General features: G+C 42.7%; 1 protein-coding gene across 1 annotated transcript in view; it reads left to right on the top strand.

Annotated features, from left to right (window-relative positions):
- The first annotated feature begins 5,600 nt into the window (after nt 1–5,600).
- Nucleotides 5,601–17,735, top strand: part of LOC146506250 (ADAMTS-like protein 2) — a 40,727-nt gene continuing 28,592 nt past the window's right edge. Inside the window, exon 1 of the mRNA XM_085178927.1 lies at nt 5,601–6,693. The gene's annotated coding sequence lies outside the window, so the exon portion shown is untranslated. The remainder of the gene's footprint in view (nt 6,694–17,735) is intronic.

Genomic DNA, 17,735 nt, shown 5'->3' with positions numbered 1-17,735 from the left:
TCAAAGCGAAGCCATATTTGACTTCTCTCGGCATTGTTGTTCCCAGAAAGAATTTCAGCCTGAACGTTTCCCCTTCAGCAGCAAGGCAGCAGCTGGTGCTCTCCTGTCAGCTGCTACACCTGCTGAACGGCACAAAGGGTGCAGTATTGCCGAGGGCTTTCACCACACGCCTCAGATTCTCGGAGTGCTTCAGTAACCCGAGTCGCCTCACCACGCCCTCTGCCGGGAACTGCACACTCTTTTCCAAAAGTGTCTGCAATCTTTGTGGCCACTCTAACATATGAGTGTTGAAGTAACGAGTACCTATTAAATTAGGTGCAAATTAAACGTGGGTCAGTCTTTGTAACCTTTGGCTTCCCACTGCAGGACCCAGCACAGGTTCATTTTCAGGGAGAACAATGTGTGTCTTCAACTCACTTTGTTGAAAAGTTGAAAACGCTGCACTGGATTAAACTGAGGCAGCAAAGCAAGTCTTCATCATGACCACTGCCAGTGGCAGAAAGAGTCAGATGGCCTTAGCTGACCCTGAACTGAGGCCTCTCTCACCCTCAAAACAGCGGTCAAAAGGTCAAAGAGGCCACTTCATATGAAGAACTGACGGCCGAGAGCTGATCGCTGCAGATATGTGAATGTGTCGTTTAAATGATGTAATCATTTCTCCCGGGAGGCAAAACTGTGCTGCACTTCAAAAGCACTGAAATAGATCATCTTCATCATCAGCATGTATTTGCATTTCATGAACTCCCCTCTATAGATTTATTCATTAACCAGACTCACTCACATCACAAACAGCTGATTAAATATCTAAGTCAGGAGAATGCCAAAAAACAAATTGAAGTGGTTTGGTCGAATTTCTACTGAGTCAAATTTGCATTTATTTTTTAATTTTGTTGGTTTCTGTCCTCTATGTAATGTCAATAGGAATTAGGAAGAGCTGAAAAAGCCCTTCTAATGCAGCTTTGAGACTTACATGCCCGTGAATGCAGAGTTTTTGGCAGCACAGTGTGAGGACCATTCGTTCTTCTTGTTGAGGAGAGTTTGTGGCCTGTGGTGACTTTCACTTCAGCACCCCTCTGTCTAAACACGGCGGGTTAGTGTGGGAATGCAGGCCAGACTTCCTGAACGCATCTGAAAAAACAACAGGCTTCTTTTTGATTCAGTAAGGAATAGCTGCGACCTCTGACCCCTGGGCCTTCTTTTCCAAATAACTGGAGGTGCTTGAGTTTTAGTGAGCCCAGTCACCGAGGACAAATGGAAAGCAACTTCGAGAGATTTCTTCAACACGCTGCTCGTGTCGTTTTACCTTGAGAGCTAATGTTCACCCCAGACTATTGTATTTTGACTCTTACTTTTAGTTTTTCAGATATTTAGTTGTCACCTTCTCAAATGCTCATCTACTTTTGCCTTTCCTTCTTCCTGAAAGTACAAGTGGGTTTTGTTTCACACATTTAAGGCTGAGGCTGAAACTGGCAACTTTTTTTTCCTCCTAATTTCTCCTCTTCTCTCTGTGGTTGTGTTTATAACTGCTTTAATTGCTTTTTTTGTCTGCATGCGCCAAGCCTAATGACTCCAGACTTTGTTTGGCATGCTGCAAACGGTCACACTCTCACACACGCACACACAAATCACACCCATGGGAGTGTTGTATGCCCTCGCACAACACATTTTCATAATAGCTTTTATTTTGTTGTCATGCGGAGGGAGGGTAGCTTTAATTGGTGTTGCTAGTGGTTGACGGGGCATATTCCTCTGGTTTGGCAGCCTCCATAAACTCCCTCTATCAGCTTGTAAATCTAGCATTGGAGAGGAGAGCCAGCAGACACACCGGCAGCAGGCTTAGAGGAAGGAGAGAAATGGATGGAAGAGGATCAGTGGAAAGTTAGAGAAAGCACAAAATGATGGAGAATATAATAAAAGGCACATTTGTCACCTGCACTTGATTGAAACACTGCAGAAGGATGTGGATTAAACTAACTACAAATGAACAAGAATTCACAAGGATTGAAGACTTTAACCCCTTTAGCTTAGCTAAAGTGTCATGCCGATTACAGAAGCAATAAATTTGGCTTGTTGAGTTTGCGGAAACTCTACAGAATATTTTTGGAATTAAGGCTTTTCTGTGCAGGAAACTGCCCAAAAGAATTCACAAACAGCCTCTAGCGAGGGTGTTTGGAGGATATTTTGAATGGGGTGTCAAAAGGAGGGACCAAGAAGAAGGGTAATTCACGAGGAATCAGAAAACCGTATCAGAAATATACACCAAACCAAACCACTCGATAATTTCAAGTCTGGACAGAACTCCTGCTGTCGTAAATAGTAGGAGGCGTGGTTGTTCCATAACAATATGGCAGCTGCGCACAAGATGCAACCACGAGGAAATGGAAATGTACCGTTCTCCTGGGAACCAGTTCAGTTCAATTCAGTTTAGTTTTGTCTGTGAAGGTTCTCAATCATCCAGGTCATCGTAGTCAAAGGAGCTTGCAAAGAAAAGCGTCTAGACTTCTTTAAGTTACTTGAAGACGTTTCACCTCTCATCCGAGAAGCTTCTTCAGTTCTGAACTGAAGAAGCTTCCATAGAAGAGGGGCCACCAAATCCATACACATCATTCAGATTACCAGACTGAGAAGTGTGATCTGCCACTGCAGAGAACACATCTTCACTGTTCTAGAGTCCATTTATGGCGTGATTTACACCAATACATCTGACACTTTGCATTGCGCTTGGTGATGTAAGGCTCGGATGCAGCTTCACAGCCATGGAAACCATGAATCTCTGTACGCACTGTCCTTGAGCTAATCTGAAGCCATATGAAGTCAGGAGGCCTGCAGCTATTGAGTCTGCAGAAAATTGTGAGGTCAGAGTAGGGACCACGTAAAACCACAGAGTGATTGCTCTGTGATTTTGCGACACCTACCACTTTGTGGCTTAGATGCTGTCATTATTAATCGCTTCCACTTTGTCATAACACCACTAAAAGTTAAATGTGGAATATTTAGGACCAAAGACTTTTCACAGCTGGACTTGCTGCACAGGTGGCCAGATTGCACTTCTTTGTTAAAAAAACAGTACAGAATGTTGAATTATACTTTAAATGGGGCGCCATTTACATAGGATACATTGCATACCATACATTCATAAAGTGTTTAATACTATGCACTTAAAACACTTTACCTACCTCCAACTGATGGCCAACTTAAATCCAGTGTTGGGAAGGTTACTTTTAAAATGTATTCCATTACAGATTACAGAATACATGCCCCAAAATGTATTCTGTAACGTATTCCGTTACGTTACTCAATGAGAGTAACGTATTCTGAATACTTTGGATTACTTAATATATTATCATGCTGTTTACAACTACGTGAATGTACTAGTGCTGTGATTTATTACTGTTACTGAAGGTCCGCGGCTCCGAACCGTAGTAAAGGGACCTCTGGCTAATACGGTGGGTTCCGTGTCAGGCTCGTAGCTGAAAACTAGCTTTACTTTGTTGTCTGGGTCAACTTTGCTAGCGAGAGACAGAGAGAGGCGTTGAAAGGCTGCTCTAACGGAACTTATTGTTTTTGGAGGAAAACACGAACACGGTGTACAGTCGAGTCTTAATAGCTTACTTACAACTGGGCTCGTCAGGCTCTCTTCTTGGCTGCAGTGGTTATTATTATATTTACATGCTTCCAGCTCCTGTTTTTGCTCGATGACAGCTCGTACTTTTCCTTTTTCTCCCTCCCTCGCTCACAGACACATAACGTGTATGGCAGTCCATTCTCCCTGCAGCACGGACTACACTGCCTATGATGCTACATTCTTTAGAGCTATACCTGTAGCATTCTGCCTATTAGCTTAGCACAACAACAACAGGCGCTCTCTCACCCAGGAAACACGCAGAGAGAGATCGTAACCCTGTAACCATGGCAACCATAACGCTGCCGCCTGGAACAACAGAACGTAGCTGTCAAACAAAACCCAAACAGGCCTGACCCGCCACAATATGAAACAGGGAAGTACCGCCGTGTAATCCATTTATTTCAACAAAGTAACTGTATTCTAAATACCACCTTTTTAAACGGTAACTGTAACGGAATACAGTTACTCATATTTTGTATTTTAAATACGTAACGGCGGTACATGTATTCCGTTACTCCCCAACACTGCTTAAATCACCAAATAACCCAACATGCACCTTACATAATTTCTTCCAAGGCGCCACACAGTCACCCACCTGAATGACTCACATTAGGTTTCACAATGTGCCAATACAACACAAAAGTAATCATTAATGGAAATTAACATCTGTATCCCTATTCAAATAATACATTTAAAGTTATTACCAAGTGCATTATCAAGTACCTGACACATTTTATTTGGATTAAAATAAGGACATAAGTTACACATGGACAGAATTAAATGAGAGATCAAGGGGGAAAGAGACAAGACAGTAAGAAAGAGAACAAGTGCAGCGCTGCAAAGACAGCTGTAGAAACAGAGAAGCGAATAAACTGAAAGAGGAGAGAGACACATACGGAGAGGAGGAGAGGGAGGGGTGTGAAATAAGAAGCCGATAGAGAAAAACATACGTGAGAATAGCAGAAATCGTAATGAACAGGAGGGAGTGAGGCAGACAGATGGGGGGAGAAGAGGGGAAGACGACATGGTGGGCAGACACGGTGGTCCTCAGATGTCTGCTTGTCCTCCTCATCATTCACTCTTCCCACAGCGTCTCTCATTCCTCTGTCTGAATCGCTGTCCTCCCGTCTGTTTTTGGCTTCCTCAGAGTGTTTCGGATCACTTAAAGGACTAGTTCACCTGAAAAAGAAAGCGCAGCATGGAAGGACAAACCCCTCACACTAAACACAAAACAGCTCCATGTCCACTTTGTTCAACACAACAGATATTCATTGATCGGCCACAGCATTGATCACCTTGTTACTATGTCATGCTCTGTGAGGTCCTGACAGTCCTGTGGATGTCACCTTGACACATATCATCCTAATTTTATTTGCAGCTATAATTTTATTTTTATTTCATTTGAAATGTTTTATTTTCAATTCAGGTGCGTTTCAGGTAGAGTGCTTTTGTTTTTTTCAGTTCACTGTTCAGTTTGGATTATTAGTTCACAACAGCACAATAATACGATTAAAAAAAATGCAAACACACAGTTGCTGTCATATAGACGTCACATGATCAGTAAACATTTGCATTAATGCCCTTTTAGCCTGTGGGTGCTTACAAATTTCAATAAATTGACAAACACCAAAGCCAAAGACATTTCATGCAGATTTGTATTATATTTTATTGTATTTATGCAGCATTCTTTCAGGGTTTTGTTTTTACTTCAATTTCCAAGCAAACCTACAAATGACAGCTACACTCTTTGATTGTATCAGCCTCTTATAGCAACAGTTTTCCCAAAAAGCTGCAAAATCTACTCAGGAACAAACTGAAGAAAGAACTCGAGGTGTTAACCCAGACTCTTAACTTTCCTGATTCTTGAGAGATCCCCCCCCCCCCCCCCCCCACGATCCACAGTACCCAATGTGTCTGCAAGAGATGTGCTGGTATGCCCCTGTTGGGTCTGTGCTCTTGGTGGCGTGTGAAGGATCAATGCAAATTAGGTGGTTTTCAAAGTTGCTACAAAAACAAGCAACTTTACCTTTTTTTGTGCTTCCATTTGTCATCGGTTGACGTCACCAGAATTTATCAGTAGAAAGAAGAAAAAAAAACCTTGTCAAATGTCTGTGCCTTCCTTTCACGTATATCTAAATATTCAGTGTAACTGAATTTGAAGTGGCACATCTCTATTGAGAAGTTTGTGATTGTATTTCGGGAGATTACAGCTGTCCTTAAATTGCAGGACAGAAGCATCTTGCTCTGTGTGTTCTCATAGAAAAGTGTATCAGCATCTATTTTTGCTTCCATAGAAAATCCAGATCAGTGCAACACAAGAAAATGATCGAGAACTTCCGGAAAGTGAAGTTTCAGCTCAGTATGGAGGGCAGAGGACCCAGGGGAGGAGAGCACTGTGGGAAATGGGCAGTTCCTGTCTGTCTGTGTCTTTGTTCAATCATTTGTCTGCCTCTCGGAGTGACACGCTTGATCCCAACGGCAGTCTCCGAAGGAAAGATGGAGGCAGACTGAAGTTGAGGGACATTTGGATGGAATATAAACATATGAAGTTTTTGTTTGTATGTTTTTGGACTTGAGATTCTAATAAACTCAGGAAGAAAACAGAAAGAAGCCAGAGCACCAAACCAGGGGTGCTCCTGTTTTTTTTTTTTTTTTTTAACTTTACTGATCCTCCCACCTTCTCCCTTTGCTACCACTCTTGCTGCTCCTGCTAACTAAGGAGGAGGAGAAGGAGGAGGAAGAGGGATGCAGGGAGAGCACACCTTACCTCCCTCCCTTCCTTCCTCACTTTCTTCCTCCCTTTCTCTGTCTCTCCCACTCTTCACTCCACAGCAGCTCTCACCAAAACACCACAACACACCACCACTGTCTCTGGCAGGCTGACACACACTTACACATCCCTGCACACACACACACACACACACACGCACACACACACACACACACACACACACACACACACAGACCTATACACATACACATACACACACATACACACATGCACACATACACACATTAATCGGCATCCTCAACACAGACTGAGACGCCCTTGGACTGCTGCAGGCGAGGTGAGTGGGTAAATATTTGCAACCTCCTTCTATGTGTGCACGATTGTGTGTGTGTGTGTGAGTGTGTTTATACTGTGTGAGAGTTTTTCTGAGTTGTGTCTTTTTCATCCTGTGTGTTTTTGTGTGTGATTGTTTGCATGTCTGCATGTGCTGGTTTGCCTCTGGCCTCTGCTCTTTGTGTACAATGTGTGTATGCATCTAAGTGTGTGCGCGCGCGCGCGCGTGTGTGTTTATGAGGCACACCAGAGCCAATGAGACTTGTGCTTTGCACCAGACCAAAACAAATCCACAAAATAATGCTGACTCTCTTTCAGAGGAGTGTGTGTGTTTTTGTGCAGGCATGCATGTGTGCGTGTGTTTGTGTGTGAGATCCTGGAGAGGCCCGAGTCTGTCTGGAAACTTGTCAGCTGTTGGGAGATGTGTGTGCGTGTGTGTAAACTGGTGAGGTAGAGGCTAATATTCGTGCCAGTGCTACTTGTCAAAGTGTAGTTTTTTCTCTCTCTTGTGGCTCTAAACTGCTGTAGAGAATTAGAAGAACAAAATCTCCCCACGTCTTGCCTGTTGCATTTCCCTCACAAAAGGTCCTCCTAATAGTTTAGGAAAGTTACATTTAGGTCATTATTAAAGTAACGCTTTAGAAAGTAAGTCACATGTCCAGGCTTTTTGCTGTGTCAGCCTTTAAAATGCCTAAAAAGCACAGACTTGATGGTTTTGCCATTAAAACTGCCTAACAAACTGCCACTGATCTATTAAATGTTAGGTTTAGACAATGTCTACAGTTTTTTTTAACCTATTGGTCATGCACTTAAAGAAAAATACACAGTAGGGTGATATTTTGTAATTTCTGAAAATATGCTTTCTTTGCGTAACTCTAAAATACAGAAAAGTCACCATTGCTGATGATCTTAGCACAAGTTTCCAAATTTAACCAAAAACCAAATATTTTAGAAACTTAAATGACCTTTGTTGGGAAGAATTATTACTTTATTGGTCCTCTGATTGCTGAGCGTATTCAAAAACAAAGGCAACTCATTGACTGAGTAGATGACTTATATTTCTAAAAGCTACTGCAGGAGGCCTGGGTTTGAGTTCTGCCCTCTCTCCCCCTTTTCCTGTCTATTCTACTATTCTGTCCAAAATAAAAGTGAAACTGTCCACAAAGAATGACATATTCTGGTGGGGTCATTATCAGAATACAGTTCAAATAGATGAAAGAGGTCTGTAACCAGCCAGCTCCACAGTACAAAGGTTCACGTTACAATAAATTGGACTGAGCTCATAGAGAAACAGAGTTAATTGTCTAGTGAATTCACAGTTTGGAGTGTCGTGCTTCCGGCACGCTGTACCCAGGCTCCACCCTTGCCGAAACCAAAACAAGTATTGCGAGTAGAGCAAATGTGTCTGAAGTGGACCGCTCCCTGCTGTGAACCAACCACATGCAGAAGGGCAACTTCGGACAGCCTGATTTGTTGGCTGTTATCCACAGTTCTGTATGTGTTTATATATAAATACATGAATGAGCTGCTGATTAGCATTACCCAATCAATTGTTGAGTTCCCTTAATAACGTTAATATGCTGGTTTTTCACAGATTGTAACTGCTCACAATAACAACAGAATTCACCTTTAGTTTGTGAACAAAGCACTGTTGCGCTTCACCAATGTGATTATCAATCCACACAGATTTAGTCCAAGATGCCTTGTGGTCAATGTGGATTACTGATTGGTTCGAGCACATTCAAAAAACCTGCTTCTTTTCACTGTGAGTGAGTCTAATAAAGATGAATTGAGCGTGGTCCTTTTCCTGGGTAAGCCAGCTCTGAAAAGTGAATCAATAAATAGGTCAGGGTTCAAGTGTGAGCAATTTAACCCAGTCTCTGTTTGTCCCAGGGGCATCTGAACTCTGCTGACCCATCTTCAGCTTCTCAGACTGCCTTGCTTACTCATCCTTTGCGTCTTCCCTCCTTTTTGTTTCTTTTGCTCACTTATCCATCATTGTTGGCTCTCTTGGTGGCTTTTTTCCTTTATGTATACAAGGGAAGGGCCTGGATCCTGTTTCAGCTTTGCATGCACACTTGAGAAAGGAAAAGAGTTTGGCTCAAGGGGTAAAAGGCAGGAGAATGAATCTTCCTGGAGACAAGCAGACATCCCCAACCGCCCCATACTCCTCCATGACGTTATCCGAGTTTTGGGAAGCAATGACGCACTGGGATTTTTCTGCTCACTTATGTGTCATTGCACTTTTTATGTCAAAAGTATGCCGTTTACATCTAAATTGCATTTACCATTAACTCTAATTTTCTGGGTTCAAATATTGGAGAAGCATTATCCTGTTAACTCTTATGAGTTAGCTGTAAAGTGCGCCACAATTGTCATAAGTTGTGTTTGCTTTCTTGTGAAAAAACACACAATACTTGCAAAATTTTCCAGACTCAGCAGAGAAAATGAACTGTTAATCGCACATTCGGTGCTTCAAGACACTGAAATCTGAATTACTCCTGACGGCCAGACTGGCACCTTTCATGGCAGTTTGCTGTGTGAGAATGAATTTTAAATTACCAAGCCCACAGCACTGATGACTGCAGACAATGGGAACATGATATCAGCATTTCTGATACTCCTTCATCTGCTTCCTAGAGCAGATGAAGGAGTATCAGAAATACCAGGCTCCAATTTGCTACCGAAAAAAATCTTTTTATATTGTACCCACAGATATTGGAGCGAGCTCCAACAATCACACAGTCCAATACGAACTGACGACAGGCAATAATGGCAAAGAAATAGATCAGGTGATGATACAAGGGCAGAAAAAGTGCTCATTGCATCATGGGAAGTCCACCAGTAGGCTGAGTCTATATAAGTACTATGCAAAAACTAATTTTGATACGGTATGTGTAGATGCAAAACAGAGTTTTCAATTACAATGAGCTTGCATGTCAATATTCAGTATGAGCACCTTTATTCTTCAACACAGCCTGAACTCTGTTAGGCTCGTTAAGCAGTCTTCAGGAATACTTCTCCAGGATTCTTGAAGGACATTCAAAACTCTTCTTTGGATGTTTGTTTCCTTTTGTTCCATTCTCTGTTAAGATGATCTCACACAGCTTCAATAATGTTGGGATCTGGGCTCTGGAGAGGCCAAACCATGACTGCTAGGATTCCACTTCATTTTTTTTCTGTCTCAGTATGACTTTGCAGGATTGGTAGCGTGTTTGGGATCATGCTGAAAAATGGAGCCGGATGATATTGCATGGTGGACCAAAATGTGATGGTACTTTTCTCTGTTCATAATTCCATCAATTTTGACAAAATCCCCAACACCAAAGTTAACCTCAAACTATGACAGAGCCTTCTTGATGTATGCTCAATCGTTCAGGTAAGGAAATACCTAAAAAGTAGATTCTGTTCATCTGGACTTAGTATTTTCAGTTGGGCGACACGTTTTCACCACCCATCCATAGCCAGTGTTGGGGAGTAACGGAATACATGTACCGCCGTTACGCATTTAAAATACAAAATATGAGTAACTGTATTCCGTTACAGTTACCGTTTAAAAAGGTGGTATTTAGAATACAGTTACTTTGTTGAAATAAATGGATTACACGGCGGTACTTCCCTGTTTCATATTGTGGCGGGTCAGGACTGTTTGGGTTTTGTTTGACAGCTACGTTCTGTTGTTCCAGGCGGCAGCGTTACGGTTGCCATGGTTACATGGTCTCTGCGTGTTTCCTGGGTGAGAGAGCGCCTGTTGTTGTTGTTGTGCTAAGCTAATAGGCAGAATGCTACAGGTATAGCGCTAAAGAATGTAGCATCATAGGCAGTGTAGTCCGTGCTGCAGGGAGAATGGACTGCCATACCCGTTATGTGTCTGTGAGCGAGGGAGGGAGGTAAAGGAAAAGTATGAGCTGTCATCGAGCAAAAACGGGAGCTGGAAGCATGTAAATATAATAATAACCACTGCAGCCAAGAAGAGTGCCTGACGAGCCCAGTTGTAAGTAAGCTATTAAGACTCGACTGTACGCTGTGTTCGTGTTTTCCTCCGAAACAATAAGTTCCGTTGGAGCAGCCTTTCAACGCCTCTCTCTGTCTCTCGCTAGCAAAGTTGACCCAAACAACAAAGTAAAGCTAGTTTTCGGCTACGAGCCCGACACAGAACCCATCATATTAGCCAGAGGTCCCTTTACTACGGTTCGGAGCCGCGAACCTTCAGTAACAGTAATAAATCACAGCAATAGTACATTCATGTAGTTGTAAACAGCATGATAATATATTAAGTAACCCAAAGTATTCAGAATACGTTACTCTCATTGAGTAACGTAACGGAATACGTTACAGAATACATTTTGGGGCATGTATTCTGTATTCTGTAATGGAATACATTTTAAAAGTAACCTTCCCAACACTGTCCATAGCAGAGCCTGCACTGTGTTTTACAGATGACAGGGACCTTCACTTTTCATGCATACTGATGACTGGATTGCAGGATTTTTTTGTCCTATTTATTAAGGACGTGACTTTCAGATACTGTTTACCTGCTAAAGCTAGCTTTTGCTTTTTTAGGCCTGTCACATCTTATTTTGTCCTCCACTGATCCAGTTTCCTCACATTTTTTAAGGACACACTATGCCAAGTTTGAACTCGACACTGGTTCATCCCTTGAGTTAGGTGTCTTCACGGGTCAGTGTTAAGAGTCTACTCGGATGTTCAGAAACAAGAACTGGGATGACAAAGAGTGCAGACAATGTCCAAAAACAACTTTGAAAAACCTTCAGAAAGCCTGGAGAACCATTGCTCAAGAACCGAAATTTGCATTTGCACAGCGCTGTAGTAGAATACCTAAAGGATACTTCAAGGTCATCTGATCATAACTATAAGCATTATCACAAAAGAAAGTTTGAAATCTAATCCTAAAAGTAGAGAGGGAGATTGTTGGGCGAGTTTGACAGGCTCATTCGGTATTTCAGAAGACAGCGTTATCATTTATGGAAGATCATAGACAGAGTCCCCCTAAAACCAGTGTGTAACATATATCTCATTGGTATTAACAGAAGAATAGCTTTCAAACACAATGTAAACAATACGTAGTAAATTATTCGGTTATTTTCTGTCCAACTGCATAACTGTATCCATCTCCACTAGAAGACTTTCAGCATTATATACATATTACATGTGGCCACCAGAGACTGGAAAGCCTCCAATATTAGATAATAAAAATCAAGTATTGGTCTGATATATTGTTTGATATGTCAGACCCGGTCTTATTCAGTCCAACCTCTCAGGGGACAGACAGACTACTGCTGTCTGTCTATCTGCTGAGGCTGCCAGTGCTACATAAACAAAACGGCAAGGCGAGGGGCCCCAGGGGGCCTTCAGGGTGGGGACGGCTCAGGGGTGAGGGAGGGGGAGTCAGAGAGGATGAGGGACTGTTTACTTTTGTCTTATGCCTGGCCGCCTGGGAAACGACAGCGGAGGAAAGAAGGAAAGAGGAAGACTGTGTCTGGATTGTGTGTGTGTGTGTGTGTTTATTTCTCTCCAGGTAGAAGGTATTCCTTCTACCAGGACCAGATGTGTTTAGTTGTAATAGTGCCTATGACTTATGATGCAGTTTACAGTGTATTTAAACTGAATTTTAGGGTAACATTTCTGCACGTAATATACTTGTCGTAAGGACCAAGAAAGATGCAAAAAAGAGGATACTGTTGCTAATGAAACTTTTGTGAATACATTTTTAACTTTTGCACACGACTGTATGACGAAGAATTACAGAAACATTAAATCTGACAGTGAGTGATAATATTTTTTAAGCATTTTTGAGTCGCGGAGCATCGACTATGGTGTTTTAGATGGCTGGGCAGGTGTGAGGAGGAGCAGACAGATCAATAAGTAAAAACATCAATGCCTTATTGTTATTTAATCGAAATGATTTGGGGAATGAACAGCCTCTTTGTCAGTCGTGCAATGCCTGGAGACCTTAAGGCTGTCCTCCCTCCTGTGTAAACGTCACACTCTGTCCGTGCTGGCGTAGTCTTCCAGATCAACCTCAGCTAATAGAAACATCTGGGCCTAGTCTAGGCTACTTTTGACACTGAGAGCTCAATTATTAGACTGGCAAATGTTGTGGCCCAGACGTCATTAGGTGGGGTCTGCGGTGATATAACGCGTACCTGTGGCTAAGTTAAATCCGCCAAACTCTCCCTAATTCAACACCGTCTGTGGCTCATCGAAAACTGTGGGCCACACTTGGAAACTTCGGAAAAGGAGTTGAAATGATTTCCTCAACAAGTGTCAGATATGGCTAATAGCTGACACCATGATAATTACAATAGCAGACCATGCAAAGTAGCACCAACTTTTGACATGCTGGCGATTTACTTTCTCAAAAGAGCAATTAGGGTTAAAATTAAAATACACTTGGGTGTAGGTTAATATCATTGTGCAAATATGCATAAGCAGCAAAGAAGGAGAGTTGGAGAAAGTGATTGACTGTGTGTGTTTGAGTGCGTACATGTATGCCATGATGTCTGCATACCTGTACGTGCACAATACTCAGTGTGCATGTGTCTAAGTGTGTGTGTACAGAGTCACGTACTGGCTGAGTGTATGCACATGTGTGGCTGCGTCTGACTGTATGTGTGTTTGGCAGCTGGCCGGGCTCCAGCTGCGTCTGGTTGGATAATGAAGTCCAGGTGCTGCTGTGCCTGCTTTAAGACACCTGTCACCAATATTTAGTGCCAGAGAAAGCCAGACTGCAAACAGGGGCGAGACGAGCTGCTTGCTTATTTTAACAAGGCTGCCTAACTGGACCTGAGGAGACAGGATGTACTATGAGATCTTTCCTAGAAGCTCAATGTGTATATGAACGTATACGTCTGCATATGCGTCTCCGGAGCTCATTTAACTCCGTCTGCTACAATTCACATTGGTTCCCTGAAATTTAGCCTCAAAAGAAACAAGATTTCCAGGATTACAAAATTCAAAATAAATGAACATATATTTGCATCATTTGTTACGGAATAAACTTTCAATTTTAGGATTTTAAATTAAGGGAGAGAAAACATTGTATCGCTGAAAACTGCTGTTCACAAATGCTGTCCATCTAATCTGACTGAGCTGGAGCTGTTTTGCAAAGAAGAATGGGCAAGAATTGCAGTCCCTAGATGTGCAAAGCTGGTAGAGACAGACCCTAAAAGACTGGCAGCTGTAATTGCAGCCACAGGTGGATCTATAAAGTATTGACTCAGGGGGCTGAATAATTACGCACACCCCACTTTTCAGTTATTTATTTGTAAAAAATGTTTGGAATCATGTATGATTTTCGTTCCATTTCTCACGTGTACACCACTTTGTGTTGGTCTTTCACGTGGAATTCCAATAAAATTGATTCATGTTTGTGGCTGTAATGTGACAAAATGTGGGGAAGTTCAAGGGGGCCGAATACTTTTGCAAGACACTTCCGACTTTTGTAGTATCTCAAAAGTCGGAAGCCATGACTCCAGCTGGAAAGGAGTTGATTGCCTCCTCTTGGTTGGGAATACATTTCTGCTCAGTCGAGGAAGGTGTTGTTTACAGATGAGGAAAGAGTGGAACAGGACAGACTAACAGATGGAAAGAGCCAAAAGTGGTGCGAATGCTGTGCCGGTCTGGTAGTGAGGACAAACCTGAGCGGAAAGTGAAGTTGTTGACTTACTCTGCAATATATGTTCCTACCCTCACTTCCCCACTGGAGCTGAGGTCATTTACCAAAAAGGGGAGATCTTGCACACAAGAGGCACAAATGAGTTGCCTCTGTAGTGTGGGTGGACTCTGCCTTAGAAATAGGGTGAGGAATTAAGTGATTCAGGACTAGTTCAGAATAGAGCTGCTGCTCCTCTACAAGTGAAGGAGGTGGTTTGGGCACTTCATTTGGTCTGTCTCTTGAACACCTCTTAGGTGAGGTATTTCAGGCGGTATTTGATCATTCTGGTACGTAGCAGGTAGGTGTTTGTGTTTTATACTTGGTAACAATGTTGCTAGCCTAACCCAACATGGTGATTGCGTCAAAATTGACAAGTCAAGACAACATAACAAACAAATCAAATGTTATGGTGACTGTGGTTACTGATGTTTTTATCTCTACACACACCTTCTCATGGACGGTCTTTATCCTTCAAGCTCAAGTCCTCTATCAGAGGCCCTGGAGATTGAGAGTCCTGCGCATCACATGTTCCTCAGTGTGTGCTCTTTTGGACAGATGTTGCTCCTCGGATCTGCTGGAGACACTTGCTAAGTTTGGCACTTTGGCACAACTGGAACCACTGTTACCTTTACCCTCCATATCTCTATATCTTAGTACCAACGGCTGAGCTGTCTCACCCCTTGGTACTTCTAAAACTTTGCATGTTTCTTCTTCTTCCTGATGTGGCTATTACCTGGTGTAGCTACATCTATCAGTGTGGCCGTTTTCCTCTGCTTGTCCACCACTGCTCGGTTAGTCAGCAGTTTGTTGTCTGTCTGTGGAAGTCCGACAGGATCTTAGTTCAGTCATTCTTAACCACCCTAAGGAATGTGTCCCATTTTGACATGGAGACTTAAGGGCCACACACGGCACACATGTTCCTGTATACTATGCCAGCCACTTGGTTATGGAGTTTTATGCCTTGCATTTGTCCAGGAACTGGTAGGATTTGTCAATGTCAGCCACTTCTTGTATCTGGCGGTGGTACATGCCATGCATGGACCTGCTGATGCTGTTCCCAGCTACTTGTAGCAGTCCTTGACGTCTGCAATTTTCCCTTCTGGTAGTTCAATCTCCTGAGTTCTGATTACCTTCCCTCTCTTTGTTATCATCCAACGACACTTCTCCAATCCGAATGAAATTCCGATGTCATTGCTTTATGTCCTAGTGATGTGGATGAGTAAATCGATGTCTCATTCACTCTTGGCATGCAGGTTGATGTCATCCATGTAGAGGAGGTAGCTGATGATTGCTCTATTCCACAGTCTGTATCTGTAGCCAGTCTTGTTAATGATCTTAATGAGGGGGTTCAGAGCTTTGGAGAAGAGCAGTGGGGACAGAGCATTTCCTTGGTAGATCCCACACTACATGGTGACTTGTGCTATAGATTTGAAGTTGTCTAGTGTTGTGAATTCCTGATAATAATAATAATGGATTGGATTTATATAGCGCTTTTCAAGGCACCCAAAGCGCTTTACAATGCCACTATTCATTCACTCTCACATTCACACACTGGTGGAGGCAAGCTACGGTTGTAGCCACAGCTGCCTTGGGCGGCAAGGCTGCCATATTGCGCCATCGGCCCCTCTGGCCAACACCAGTAGGTGGTAGGGTAAAGTGTCTTGCCCAAGGACACAACGACCAGGACAGAGAGCCCGGGGATCAAACCAGCGCCCTTCCAGTTATAGATACGCTTCCCAACCCCCTGAGCCACGGTTGCCCCCAAGGATGTAGGCTCTTAGGGTAATGTTGATCTTGTATAGCTCTAGGCATTCCAGTGTCAATGTGTGGGCTCACTAGGTGGTGTGCCTAGTGAGCCTAGTCTTGCAATCTTGAGCGACTGTTCTGTCTACCAGTAGCTGGTGTTTTGGCTGATAGTTGGATGGGACTGGTCCCTTCTGGGGATCCTTGGTGATCTGGACTGTCCGGCCTTCTGTTAGCCATTCCAGGTGTCTCTCGTTGATTAGTAACTGGTTTATTTATGTGGCCTGATGCTTATGGAGCTTATGGAGTACAGTCAGCTTCTTCAGCCAGTGGTGTGAATCATGTCGGGGCCTGGTGCTGTCCACTTCTTCATACTGGAGACCCTTTCTCGGATGTCTGCCACTATTATGGTTACTGGCTCATGTGTTGTGTCCTTCTACCAGTTGCTCTTCCAGTATTGCTCAAGCAACTGGTCAAGGCTGTGAGTCTTTGCTTGGCAGTTTCCAAGGCCTCAGGTATGGGCAGCTTGCTGAACCCCTTTCTTCATTGCACCTTTCTGCAGCTTACTCACTAATGTAACTATCCTTCCTCCAAATTCTCCTGTATCTTTTCTTGTGAAAAATGTAGCTAATTGATGATAGTCTACAAATAAAATGTATCTGCTCTTGAATCAGCACTACAGTTTGGTATGATAAAAGTAATCTGCAAACAGTGCTAAGTTAAAGGTATGTGGTTGCAATGTTCGAATGAACAAAAGAAAACTGGGATATGTTACAGGAATTAATTTCTGTTCATTGAAACAGGAGCATTTACCTCTTCTGTGTCCCTTTCAACAATTAAGTATTCACTCTTACACTCCTCAAACTCATATATACAACTGCAGAGTCCTTTGAGTACCCTCCTTTTCCTGTATGTCTGTACATGTTTATGTTAGCCTCTACATACAGACATCTACATTTCCTTATAGTCTGAACAGCTGAACAAAGACCTACCTGTGTAAAGTCCTAGGAAACTTACCTTCATCCTTCCAGCACATCGGGACTTGTTTAAGTTTTACATTGGCCTCTGTGCTGTCCAACTCCCGTCTCCCACACCTGCGGCCCTGAACAGCCTGTCTGTGCCACCCTCCACCTGCCAACGCTAGTCTCCACAGACTGCCAACACATTTGGATACTTACAGCTGGTACACCGAAACCAGCGTGCATTATCGGAGAAAATGCTCTTTACTTGCCATTGTTTTGTCTGCATTTGTCTGATGTGCTCAGAAACCTGACTGTGCATCACGTACTGGGTTATTCAAAGCAGACTTCACCTGATGCAGATGATCTTTTAGATACTTTAATGCAATTAAGAAAATAATGCAGTTAACCTTTAACTCTGTTTAGTTTATTAAAAAATGAGTCCTATAGAAATTATAGAAAGTTATGAAAACAGCCTGAAACATCTTGAGAAAGATGACAGCACAGGTTAATCCTGTCCTCTCCAGTGGTAAGAATCATCTTGCGTAATGCTCTAATTGAAACTAAATAATCATGAAGTAATTAAAAAAACTGATGGGATTTTTTTGTAGCTGTTTTATGTTAAAAAATCGAATCTAACTCTTTCAGTTCTTGAGGCCGATGAAT

This window comes from Neolamprologus multifasciatus, chromosome 12, assembly GCF_963576455.1.
Source record: "Neolamprologus multifasciatus chromosome 12, fNeoMul1.2, whole genome shotgun sequence".
Taxonomy (NCBI): Eukaryota; Metazoa; Chordata; class Actinopteri; order Cichliformes; family Cichlidae; genus Neolamprologus; species Neolamprologus multifasciatus.
Note: the sequence above shows the minus strand (reverse complement) of the source record. Positions and strands in the feature narration are given on the sequence as shown.